At 48.4% G+C, this 10,219-nt stretch overlaps 1 long non-coding RNA gene across 1 annotated transcript in view; it reads left to right on the forward strand.

The window, feature by feature from the left end:
• The first annotated feature begins 4,215 nt into the window (after window positions 1-4,215).
• Window positions 4,216-10,219, forward strand: part of LOC113457729 — a 23,633-nt gene continuing 17,629 nt past the window's right edge. The window contains exons 1-2 of the long non-coding RNA XR_003378237.1: window positions 4,216-4,281; window positions 4,361-4,533. This is a non-coding gene — a long non-coding RNA (uncharacterized LOC113457729). The remainder of the gene's footprint in view (window positions 4,282-4,360; window positions 4,534-10,219) is intronic.

The raw sequence follows: 10,219 nt of genomic DNA on the forward strand, positions 1-10,219 counted from the left end.
CCTCTCTTTGACAAAGACATGATACCTCACTTTGACAGTTCCACCAAGCCTGTCTCCCCCAGTCCTCAACTCTGCCTCAAGCAGTGTTTTTGTTTGTTTGTTTGTTTTGTAAACAAATTTTCAACACGTAGCCAAGGCTGGCCTAGAACTCACTAAGTAGGCCAGGCTAGCCTTGAACTCACGAGCTATCCTCCTGCCTCTGTTTCCCAAATGCTGAGCTAATGGGCATAAGCCACCATACCAAGCTCAAGCCTAGCCCTTCCTAAGGGGCTCAGGCTATTCCTGAACTTTGCAGCACTGAGGATAAGAATACAAGAGGAAGGCACACATATTTAAGAGGCCAAAAGGTAATTAAATAACATATGCTTATCTTTACTCTTGTCAATTATACTCCCAAATGGCAAAGACAAAAATGCACATCAAACTATAACTTTTATATGAGTAAGGATCATCACATATCCCAGGAGTAGAAACTAACGGTGATGAGCGTAGCTGGGTGTTGTGTTGATGAGCTGGCGAGGTCTGAGCAAGTAATAAAGCTCAAGTGTACATAACTCCTGAGTCATTGCATGTTTATCTCAGACAATTGTGTAGAATCTAATAATTATGTTATCAAGACTTTTAGACTGGTAAACTATAGACTGCAGGGGCTGGACAGGTGGTTCAGAGGTTAAGAGCACTGACTGCTCTTCCAGAGAGCCTAAATTCAGTTCCCAGCAACCAGGTGGTGGCTCACAACCACCTAGAATGAGACCTGGTGCCCCCTCTTCTGGTCTGCAGGCTTACATGCAGGCAGAACACTGCATACATAATTTGCCTTTGTGCCAGGGATATTTGCCCAGGCACAAAGGGCCTGGGGGCCAACAGGCCCTTGCTGGCCTGAACAGGACTAAACCAGCTATCCGAACATGAAGTATGTAATTTCCGCAAATTGAGCCAAACTAGGTCTGCCAAGGGGCCCCGGCAGCAGCTGCCCTATACCTGACAAGACACCTGAACAGTCTCCAGCCGTCACGAGAGACCCTGATGCCAGTGCTGCTGCTTCCCCTTCCCTGGGTGGGTGGAGAGTATATAACAAGGCTTCCCCCTTCCTAAAATAACCTGAACTTGTTTACCTAGCCTTTCTCAGGGAGTCTGTGCCTTGACCTTGTGCCTATTTGCCCCGCCCCCAAGGGAAAGTTCAGTGGAACAAAGCAGCAGATCAAAGCAACACATAATAAATACATCTTAAAGCAACCACAACAAAAAAATATAGACTGCAGCCCAACCACCTGTTTTTGCAAATAAAGTTTTATTGGCATACGACTGTGCTCTTTCTTTCATATATTGCTAGGATTATTTTGTGTAGCATGTACGAAACTCTGGGTTCCATCCACTGAGGAGGTGGAGGCAGGAGAATCAGGAAGTCAAGATTACCCTCAGCTATGTGAATTCAAAGCCAGCCTAGGACACATGACAGGGAATAACAAGGGAAAGCATTTTAAGACATGCATAATGTATATCCATGTTAATTTTTAATGGTTGTCATTTTGGTTTGGTGGAGCAGAAGGATGCTCTCTTTCTCAGACACCGGCAGCTAGTTGCTTCTCAACCTCTCTGAGCTAGCAGACTTTTACCCCAGCCTCTGACTCCTGAGTCTTTGTGATTAAATAGAACGATAGAGATTTAGTTAAAACTACATTTGGTGGCAGAGGCAGGAGGCAGATATCCCTCTTGGCTGCTTCCTGAGAAGTGTGCCGGTAAGAGCAGAGCCACAGTTACTAGCCAAAACGGCAGTAGATTCAGGTGTAGCCCTTGTGCTGGCGGAAAATCACCTCACCCTCATGGCTGTGGTCCATAGATCTGATGAGTGAGTGCTGAGACAGAGAGTTCCTCTCAGCACACCAGTGCAGCATGATCCCCACAGAGCTGAGTCCTGAGCCCTCTAGAAACCATGCCTGTGCTTCCCACCCCGAGTCTCCTGTCCAAAGAGACATATGCTGGCCTCTTCCCCTGAAGGCCAGTCAAACTGAGATGAGGAGAGTGGGCAAGAGGGTAGAGTGGTCAGAGGCCCCATTGGTGTGCACAAGGCCCCACCTAAAGAAAAGAGGAGTGGGGGGAGAGGGAGAGAGAGCACTGTAGATCTGTACTTCATGGGTCTCTTCTACTTGTCCTGAGCCCTAAAATTGTCAGCAGTGGCCTGCGTGATTTTAGAAAATCAATTTTCAAGCAAAAGGTCACATCTCCGGGAATCCAAGATTCTACTCTGCAGGGGTGAGAGGGGTTAATTAGAAAGTTATCATCGAGGAGGGGCGTTGGAGGTGGGTTTAGACAGAGGAGTAGGGGTTCAGACAAGTGGACACTGCAGGAGACAAAATGATGTGAACAAGTCTATGGTGGTAAAGAAGTGTGAGGCCGCTGTGGATGAAGATGCCCCTGACTGGAGTCTCCACAGAGCAGGGCCAGATCGTGGGGTATTGACGTCTTGGTGAAGGGGCTGTTGGCTTGGAGTCTGCCATAGTCTTGAGCAGGAAGGCTGTATATGTGTGTGTGGCAGCCTTTTAGGAAAACTGTCAAACAGAAGCCTGGGGAATAGACAGCAGAAGAGGCTTCCGTGTGGGAAGCCAGGTTTGTCCTGCAGGGAAGCAGGAGCCGTGGAAACCGGAAGTGGAGTAGGTCCTGTTCTCACCGATGTCGGCCTAGACTTGCTGGTCGGTTAGATGGCAGCAGACTGCAAGTAAGAAGGGAACCCTGTGTTTCCAAGCTGCCACTAGCCAAGCTGTCCTCACCAAGGGGAGGCAGCTGGGGGAGAGCGGACAGGCCCAGCAGGAGCCACAGTCACATGCTAGAGTTCATCAGCCAAGGGTTGGTAACTTGCGTACCAAAACTCTAAAGGAGCCCCTTCTGCTCCCATGGCTATTCGTGTCTTTCCTGAGGGCGGGGGATGTGGGGCAGTAGGGGTATCACCTGTGGTCCACCGAGGAGGGACTAGGGAGACTGGGAGGCACAGGTACAGTGGACTTCCTCCTGTCCCCCAGAATCTGCCAGGGCCCAGTTCACTGTGAGCCCCTGTAAACCTGTCCCAAAGGCCTGGTGTTGGTTCATGTCCGTGGACGGTTCCCGGGGTAGATTCAGCTTCAGGAATGATCAACAGTGTTGTCGGGACATCCCTAGTCTCTTAGTTCGTTCACCTCTAGACCTGATTGAGTCTCAGACAAGTATTGGTCACAGTCTGTGAGTCAAGATCCTCTTACATTCAAACCCATTGACAAGAATCTCAGCCCGCATTCCCAGCGGAAGTTCTGATGTTCATTCTGATTGGACCAGCTTATGTGTCTGTGAACTACCATCCACCATGGTCCGTGGAGGAAAACCTATCAGGAAAAAAGAACAGCTTAACCATTTCTTTTAAAAAGGGAATACGTGGCAGGGAAGGGCAGTGGTGGCCCACACCTTTAATGCCAGCACTCAAGAGGCAGAGGCAGGAGGATCTCTGAGTTCCAGTACAGCCTGGTCTACAGAGTGAGTTCCAGGGCAGTCAGAGCTACACAGAGAAACCCTGTCCCAGAAAAAAAAAATGAAACAAAACGAGGAATGTGTACTAGGTGTGGAACATGCCTTTAACTCCAGTATTCAGGAGGTAGAGGAGGTATATCTCTGTGAGTTCAAGGTTCAAGGCCAACCAGGTCTGTATAGAGACCCTGCCTCTTTTTTTTTTTTTTTAAAAGGAACACATGCTGTAATATATATGATGGTTTCGAATGCTTACTTAAAACTAGCCTGCAGGGGAAACATTAACATGCACACCACAGCTCTGTGTTTACATCTGCCAGGTGGCCAAGGCAAAGAGAAACCCCAGCAACACATAGAACTCTGGCTGAGGGATGTGGATACATGGAGAAGGAATTCTGTACCTGACTTAGGGACAGTGCATAGTAAAAATGACATCATAGTTGCTTGTCTTCATGCAAGACACTGCAGTAGTCTCCTGGGCCCTATAAGATTTCCTTTAGGGAGTGCCGGCTTCATGGTCCACATCTGGTTTGTGGATTTATTCTCAGGCTGCTGAGAGTAATCAGGGAATGAATGGCTGGATCGCTCTGAGCTTCTTGATTATAGAAGTTGCCATTTCGTTGCTGAGTATCATATATGGCCGGGTCTCACCACCAGCTAGAACCAGGGCGGGAACTTGTGCCGATTCTGCGCACAACAAACGATGCAGTGCCCAGCAACGCTGGCCTGCCACAGAGAGGCCTGCCAAATTGGATTAGCCAGCCCAGTGTCTGGCCTAAAGCCTGACAGGTGGACATAGCACTTATTAAATGATCTGCAGGCAGGGATGTTTCAAGTACTTAATCAGCTCTTCATTACCCTCCTCCAGGGGATGCGGAAGCCTCAGCGCCACCCACAGTGAGAAATTACCAATCCCGGCAGGGTCTCTGCCTGCCATTTTCACTGCGGAGCAGGCAGGAAAGGCCCAAGGATGACCAGGCAAGGATGCTCTGCCGCTGAAAATGGAACCGCTTAAGTTGGAGACAGAAGACCCTGGGGCAGGTAAGCCCTGACTCTCCCAGACGCTCAGTGTGGAAAGTCATTCCCTTCTTGGGGCCTCTAACGCTCTGTGGGCCCCAAGGAGCTGAAAACAGTCTTCTAAGGCAGAATGGCCCTTCAGAAGTTCAGAGGTAGGGGTGTGTGTGTGTGTGTGTGTGTGTGTGTGTGCGTGCATGCGCACGCAACTGGGATGACTGTCAACTTTTTGCTTCGTTTTGGATTCTGTTGCAGTTGTTCACTCTCTAGGGAAGTCTAGCTCCAAACTGCCATATGCCATGCCCCAAGGGCCTGAGGAGGGCATCAGATCTCCTGGAACAGGAGTCACAGAGTTGAGAGGTGTCATGTGGACAGCACATGAAGTATATGTAGAATGCATGTCACAGATAAACATGTCACTTTATGTCTCTGTAGATGAACAAGGCTGGTATTGTGCAAATGTAGCAACTAAGGTTACATAGAAGTCTCTACTCTTTGTACAATGTGGTGGGGTCATTTAGGTTCTCAATTTTTTTTCTCTGCTCCAGCCTGCTCCCCACCCCTGAAGAGTTCTTTCTCTCTCTCTCTTTTCTTCTCTCTCTCTTCCTTTCTTTCTTTCTTTCTTTCTTTCTTTCTTTCTTTCTTTCTTTCTTTCTTTCTTTCTTTCTTTCTAAACAGGGTTTCTCTGTGTAGCCCTTGTTGTCCTGGAACTAGCTCTGTAGACCAGCCTGGCCCCAAACTCACAGAGATCCGCCTGCCTCTGGCTCCCAAGTGCTGGGATTAAAGGCGTGCACCACCACCACCGGCCAGCATGTGAGTTCTCTCCTTTAATAACCTGTCCTTGTTTCTGCTCTGCATGGTCCATGTTCCAGGAGTCCGTTCTGGAGATGCCAACTATGATCAACTATGTTCCAAGAGAAACGGGGGAGCTGGGTGGATGACACCCCCAGTGGAAACCCAAACAAGCTCACCTGCAAGCTTCTCCTCAGATTCTGCCTCCCAGGGCTGGAGAGCGGGCTCGGTAACACAGTTTGTCTGACCTAGGTTCTGTCCTCAGCTCAGTGGCTGGTGGAGTGGCAGGTGGGTGGGGGGATGGTGAGGGGAGGGCAGGCAGGCTTCTCCCTGCTCCAAGCCTTCTGTCGCGCATCATGTAGAGTCTAATCCTGCCCTGGCTCTCATCTCCTCACTCCACTGGACCGTCTCTTTCAGATCAGTCGGAACATTTTGTTCAGGTGCCAGTGTTTTTACTTTTGATGTTTCCCCTAAACAGAGGCCTCTTCTCTGCGGATGAGGTGCTGTGCGCAGCTTCCCATCTTTCTGACTCCACGGGAAAAGGAATGAACCGATAGGAAAGGGGTCCCCTGAAGCTGCCGCTGTCCTCCTGAATCAGAGGTACAGGAGGGATAAGGACGGCTCCCTCCCCTCCTCCTGCAAGGCGGGAGGCACTCGGTTCCCATTCCTTCTTGGTAGGAGCCAGTTTCTTACCTGATTTATTTGCCACCCTGGCGCTCTCCTCATCTTTCTGATTAATAGTTTAGTTGGGGGTTCTGGGAAATTTACATCCAATGGTTACCATAGCAACCAGCTCTTTTGCACAAGATCCCATAGAAAATGCATTTGGGGCCTTCTGAAGGAGCTGGATTTACAGGGACCTTGGCTTCCACCAGAGCAGCATGGGCAGGTATAAGCCACTGATACAGTAAGAATTATGAACGGGTGGGCACTGCTCCGGCTGAACCGTAAATCGAGAAGGACGGTTTTAGTGCCTGCTCTTCTGCTTTTCTTTGTCTTGCACTGGACCCCTCCCTGCCCATCAGCATTCTCTCCAGAAAACTCGTTTCCCATGGGATTAAAGGAACAGACAGAAGAATGTGTGGCAGGTAAAATGAGCCGCCGAAGCTGCACCTGGCTGCCTTGGGCGCTAGTAACTCCCTGTCCCTGGATGTCATAGTTGGGGCCTTTTGGTGTGGCACAGAGAAGACAGCACAGAGGGTAGGGTGGGAGTGGCATGTGGGACCTCTGGGCTTCTTCCAGCCCTGGGCAGGGACGGTGGAACTGAACCTACATGTGAGCCCAGCTCTGGGAGCCCTTACTTACACAGAATACCAGATTCAGGCATTTTAGCCTCCAGAGGCGTCAGTGTCCTCATAAAAACAACACTGAACACACGGCTGCCTGGCCTGCAGATGAATGTATGAATTCCTCAAGGTTTTGTTAGGTGTGTAGGCGCAATTTATTAATCCTGTATGTGGTCTTTTATTATCATAATAAAAACATTTTTCAGAACATGGCCAAATAACAACCGAACTGGGAATGGAAAAAAAAAAAAGTCATTGCTTGTAAAACCTTATGCTACACCCTTGAGTCATCCCGTGATGACAGGGGAGGCATGCAAGTCTCCTACAAATCAGGTGGAAACAGTGCGCTGTGTGGTATTGGACACAGTCCTGCTAAAAGGGACCCCTCCGCCTCTCTGTGGATCTACTTTCTTACCCATGCAGTGGGATGGCCAACTGACTTCAATCTCAGGCTGACTGATAGGGGCAAGGTTAGCGGAAAGATATTTGTAGTAATTGATTAGTAATATCTGCCCTGGGTACCACCTGGGAGGAAGAAAACACATACGTCGTATATCTGTCATCCTTGGACCAAATGGCTCCGGATCAAAGAGGCTTGATATTAAGTCACTTCAGATATTGTTTGTCTTCAGTCTTTCTAGGCCTTTCTTTAACCTCCGACTTGTAAAATCCTGGGGAAGCTGTGCCCTTGTTGCTTGACCACCTCATTACAGTTTCCGTTCTGAAGAAGTTGGTCTGTGTGAATGACCTCAGAACTGCCTAGAAAGAGGGAGATGTGCAGTCTGGCTTGTGAGTGACCCCGATTAGTAGAGGGACAAAGGGTAGAAAGTTGGGCTGGAGAGATGGCTCAGAGGTTAAGGGCTTCTGGCTGCCCTTCCAGAGGTCCTGAGTTCAATTCCCAGCAATCACAGGGTGACTCACAACCATCTATAATGAGATCTTGTGCCCTCTTCTGGTGTGCAGGCAGACATGCAGGCAGAACACTGCATACCTAGTAAATAAATAAATCTTTTTAAAAAAGGATAGAAATTCTAGGGAGCTCCTGGCCTGCAGTAGCCTGCAGCAGAGCACAAGCAATATAAGGGACTATTGTAGTGAGTGAGGTGTGTGTGTGTGTGTGTGTGTGTGCACGCCTGTGCCTGAAATCATAAGCATACTACCATTGGTCTCTATTCCCTAGTTAGCCCCTTAAAAAAACAAAACAAAACAAAACAAACAAAAAATATTATTTTTTTGAGACAGGTTTCGGTAAGATGCCCAGATTGACGTTTGAAGCTGCTCTGTAGCCTGCGTAGCCCTTGAATGTATAGTCCCTACTGCTTCAGTCTCCTGAGTAACTGGCGTTTCAGGCTTGCACAACCAGGCCCGGTTTGTTGTAGACTTTTGAAATGAGAGCAGTGGATGAGTGTAACAAGTCTTTCTCTGTCTCATCAGCCTGCTCCCAAATAATGCCATGAAGCCTTAATATTAATTATGAAAGCTTGGCCTTAGCTTAGGTTTGTCCCACTAGCTCTTATAACTAAATTAATCTGTCTCTACTAATCTACCTTCTGCGGTGTGGCTCAGTTACCTCTGCTCTGTACTGTATATCTGACTTCTTCCGAGTCTCATTTGTGACTTCACATTGTCCATCCTGCTCCTCCATGTCTTGCTTGAGACACCGCCTTTCTTCCTCCCAGAGTTCTATCTCTGCCTGGAAGTCCTGCCTATACCTCCTGCCTAGCTGTTGGTCATTTAGCTTTTTATTACACCAAACACAACAATACATCTTCATATAGTGTACAAATGTCCCACAACAGATGGGCAGCTGCAAAAGTGGGTGGAATTGGTCTTGTGGGTTTATTCTGGGCACACAGCTGTGCCCCAGCTGGAGATGCCTCTTTGGCAGCAAGAAGCTGAGCTTTTCAAAAGAGAAAGATCCAGCTGTGTCAAACATCCTCTACTATTTTCCCAAGTTCCTCTACTTCTGTATCCATGATTACACTGGTCTGTCTTAAGTTATATGTGTCTCCTTAGACCACCAGTATCACTCCAGGGGCTGCCATGTTCTTTGCCTTCCAGTCGACTCCTTGCCATGCTTCAAGGTCCAGATTCTGTGGACATGTGATGACATGTCTCCAGCCCCTTGGACCTGCAGAGTCCTGCATCACCTACCCGCTTCCCTGCGTCTAGGCCAGCCATGTGACCTGACTTCTTGGCAAATCCCTGCTGCGCTTGGCTCTGGGTGACCTGGACACAGCCGAATGAAACATCTCAGAACATACTCATGAGAAGGGAAACAGGCCAGTTCAGATCCTGGAGGAGAGCAGAGATCAAGGCAGAGATCAAGACTGTGCCTAAACCATCCACAGAGGGCCGCTCACGTAGGACAGGCTGTGTAGAGAAAGTGTAAAGTCCTGAGGTGAATGTGTGCTATTGACATGAGCACAGCCATGTCAGGGATGCCAGTGCTCAAACCCATGGGAGTGGCAAAGCCTTCCTCTGGGCGAAGTGAGAACAATGACAGTGGGTACAGAAACCATCAACCCCAGCTTCCTCCTCCAGCCTTTGTTGGGGACCCTTGCCAAAGAGAAGGCTTATATGAATTCTTTTTTTTTTAAAGATTTATTTATTTATTATGTATACATATACATTATTCTTGGTATTCTGTCTTCAGGCCAGAAGAGGGCACCAGATCTCATTACAGATGGTTGTGAGCCACCATGTGGTTGCTGGGAATTGAACTCAGGTCCTCTGGAAGAGCAGGCAGTGCTCTTAACCACTGAGCCATCTCTCCAGCCCCTTATATGAATTCTTATTCAATTCCTGTGTATCCTTGGGCAAGTCACATAAGCTGGATTCCTGCCTTAGTTTCCCCATCTATTTTTCTGCAAAATGGTAGAAATAACCCTCTCTTGCAGGGTTTTATCTTTTTACTCTTATTTATATGTATTGTGTATGTGATGGGGGTGTACTATAGTAAACACGTGAGGTCAGAGGTCAACTTTCAGGGAGCAATTGTCTCCTTCCACCAGGTGAGTTATAGGGATTGAATTCAGATCACTTGCCTAATGTCAAGTTTCTTCACTGAAGGGACACTAGCCCACTCGAGCATGTGGCTCTGGCAGGCCTTGTCTTTCTCCCCCATTCTGCCTCACTAAAAACCCTTAGGTTGCATCCCTAAAGCTAGCCACCAAGGTCTATCCTGTTCTTTAGCCACTTCTCCCGAGGCTGACTGCCAAAGTTCAGCAATCAGAAGCCCCCTTTGGCTCACCTAATTAGCATGCCCAGTTAAAACTAAACACCTCATCCTAACACGGGGTCTCCCCCTTTACAAATGCCCCTGCCACCCTTTGCCTTGTCCCCTCCCCATTGTCCCTTGTCCTCTATGCTAGCACCTTCTAACACAGACCTCCCCTTTTTCTCTTCTTAAAAATTACCCCAGCGAGGTCATTTGCAGGTGCTTTTCTGCCAGAGTTCAGAGGGCAGCCACTTTAACTTTTCTTCCCTACTTAACAAAGGATCTTTCCATGAAAACAGGTGTTTGGGTGGGGTTTATGCCTAATCCCCTGCTCTCTCTCTCTCTCTCTCTGTCTCTCTCTCTCTCTCTGTCTCTCTCTCTCTCTCTCTCTCTCTCTCTCACACACACACACACA

This window comes from Microtus ochrogaster, linkage group LG5, assembly GCF_000317375.1.
Source record: "Microtus ochrogaster isolate Prairie Vole_2 linkage group LG5, MicOch1.0, whole genome shotgun sequence".
NCBI classification, from domain to species: domain Eukaryota; kingdom Metazoa; phylum Chordata; class Mammalia; order Rodentia; family Cricetidae; genus Microtus; species Microtus ochrogaster.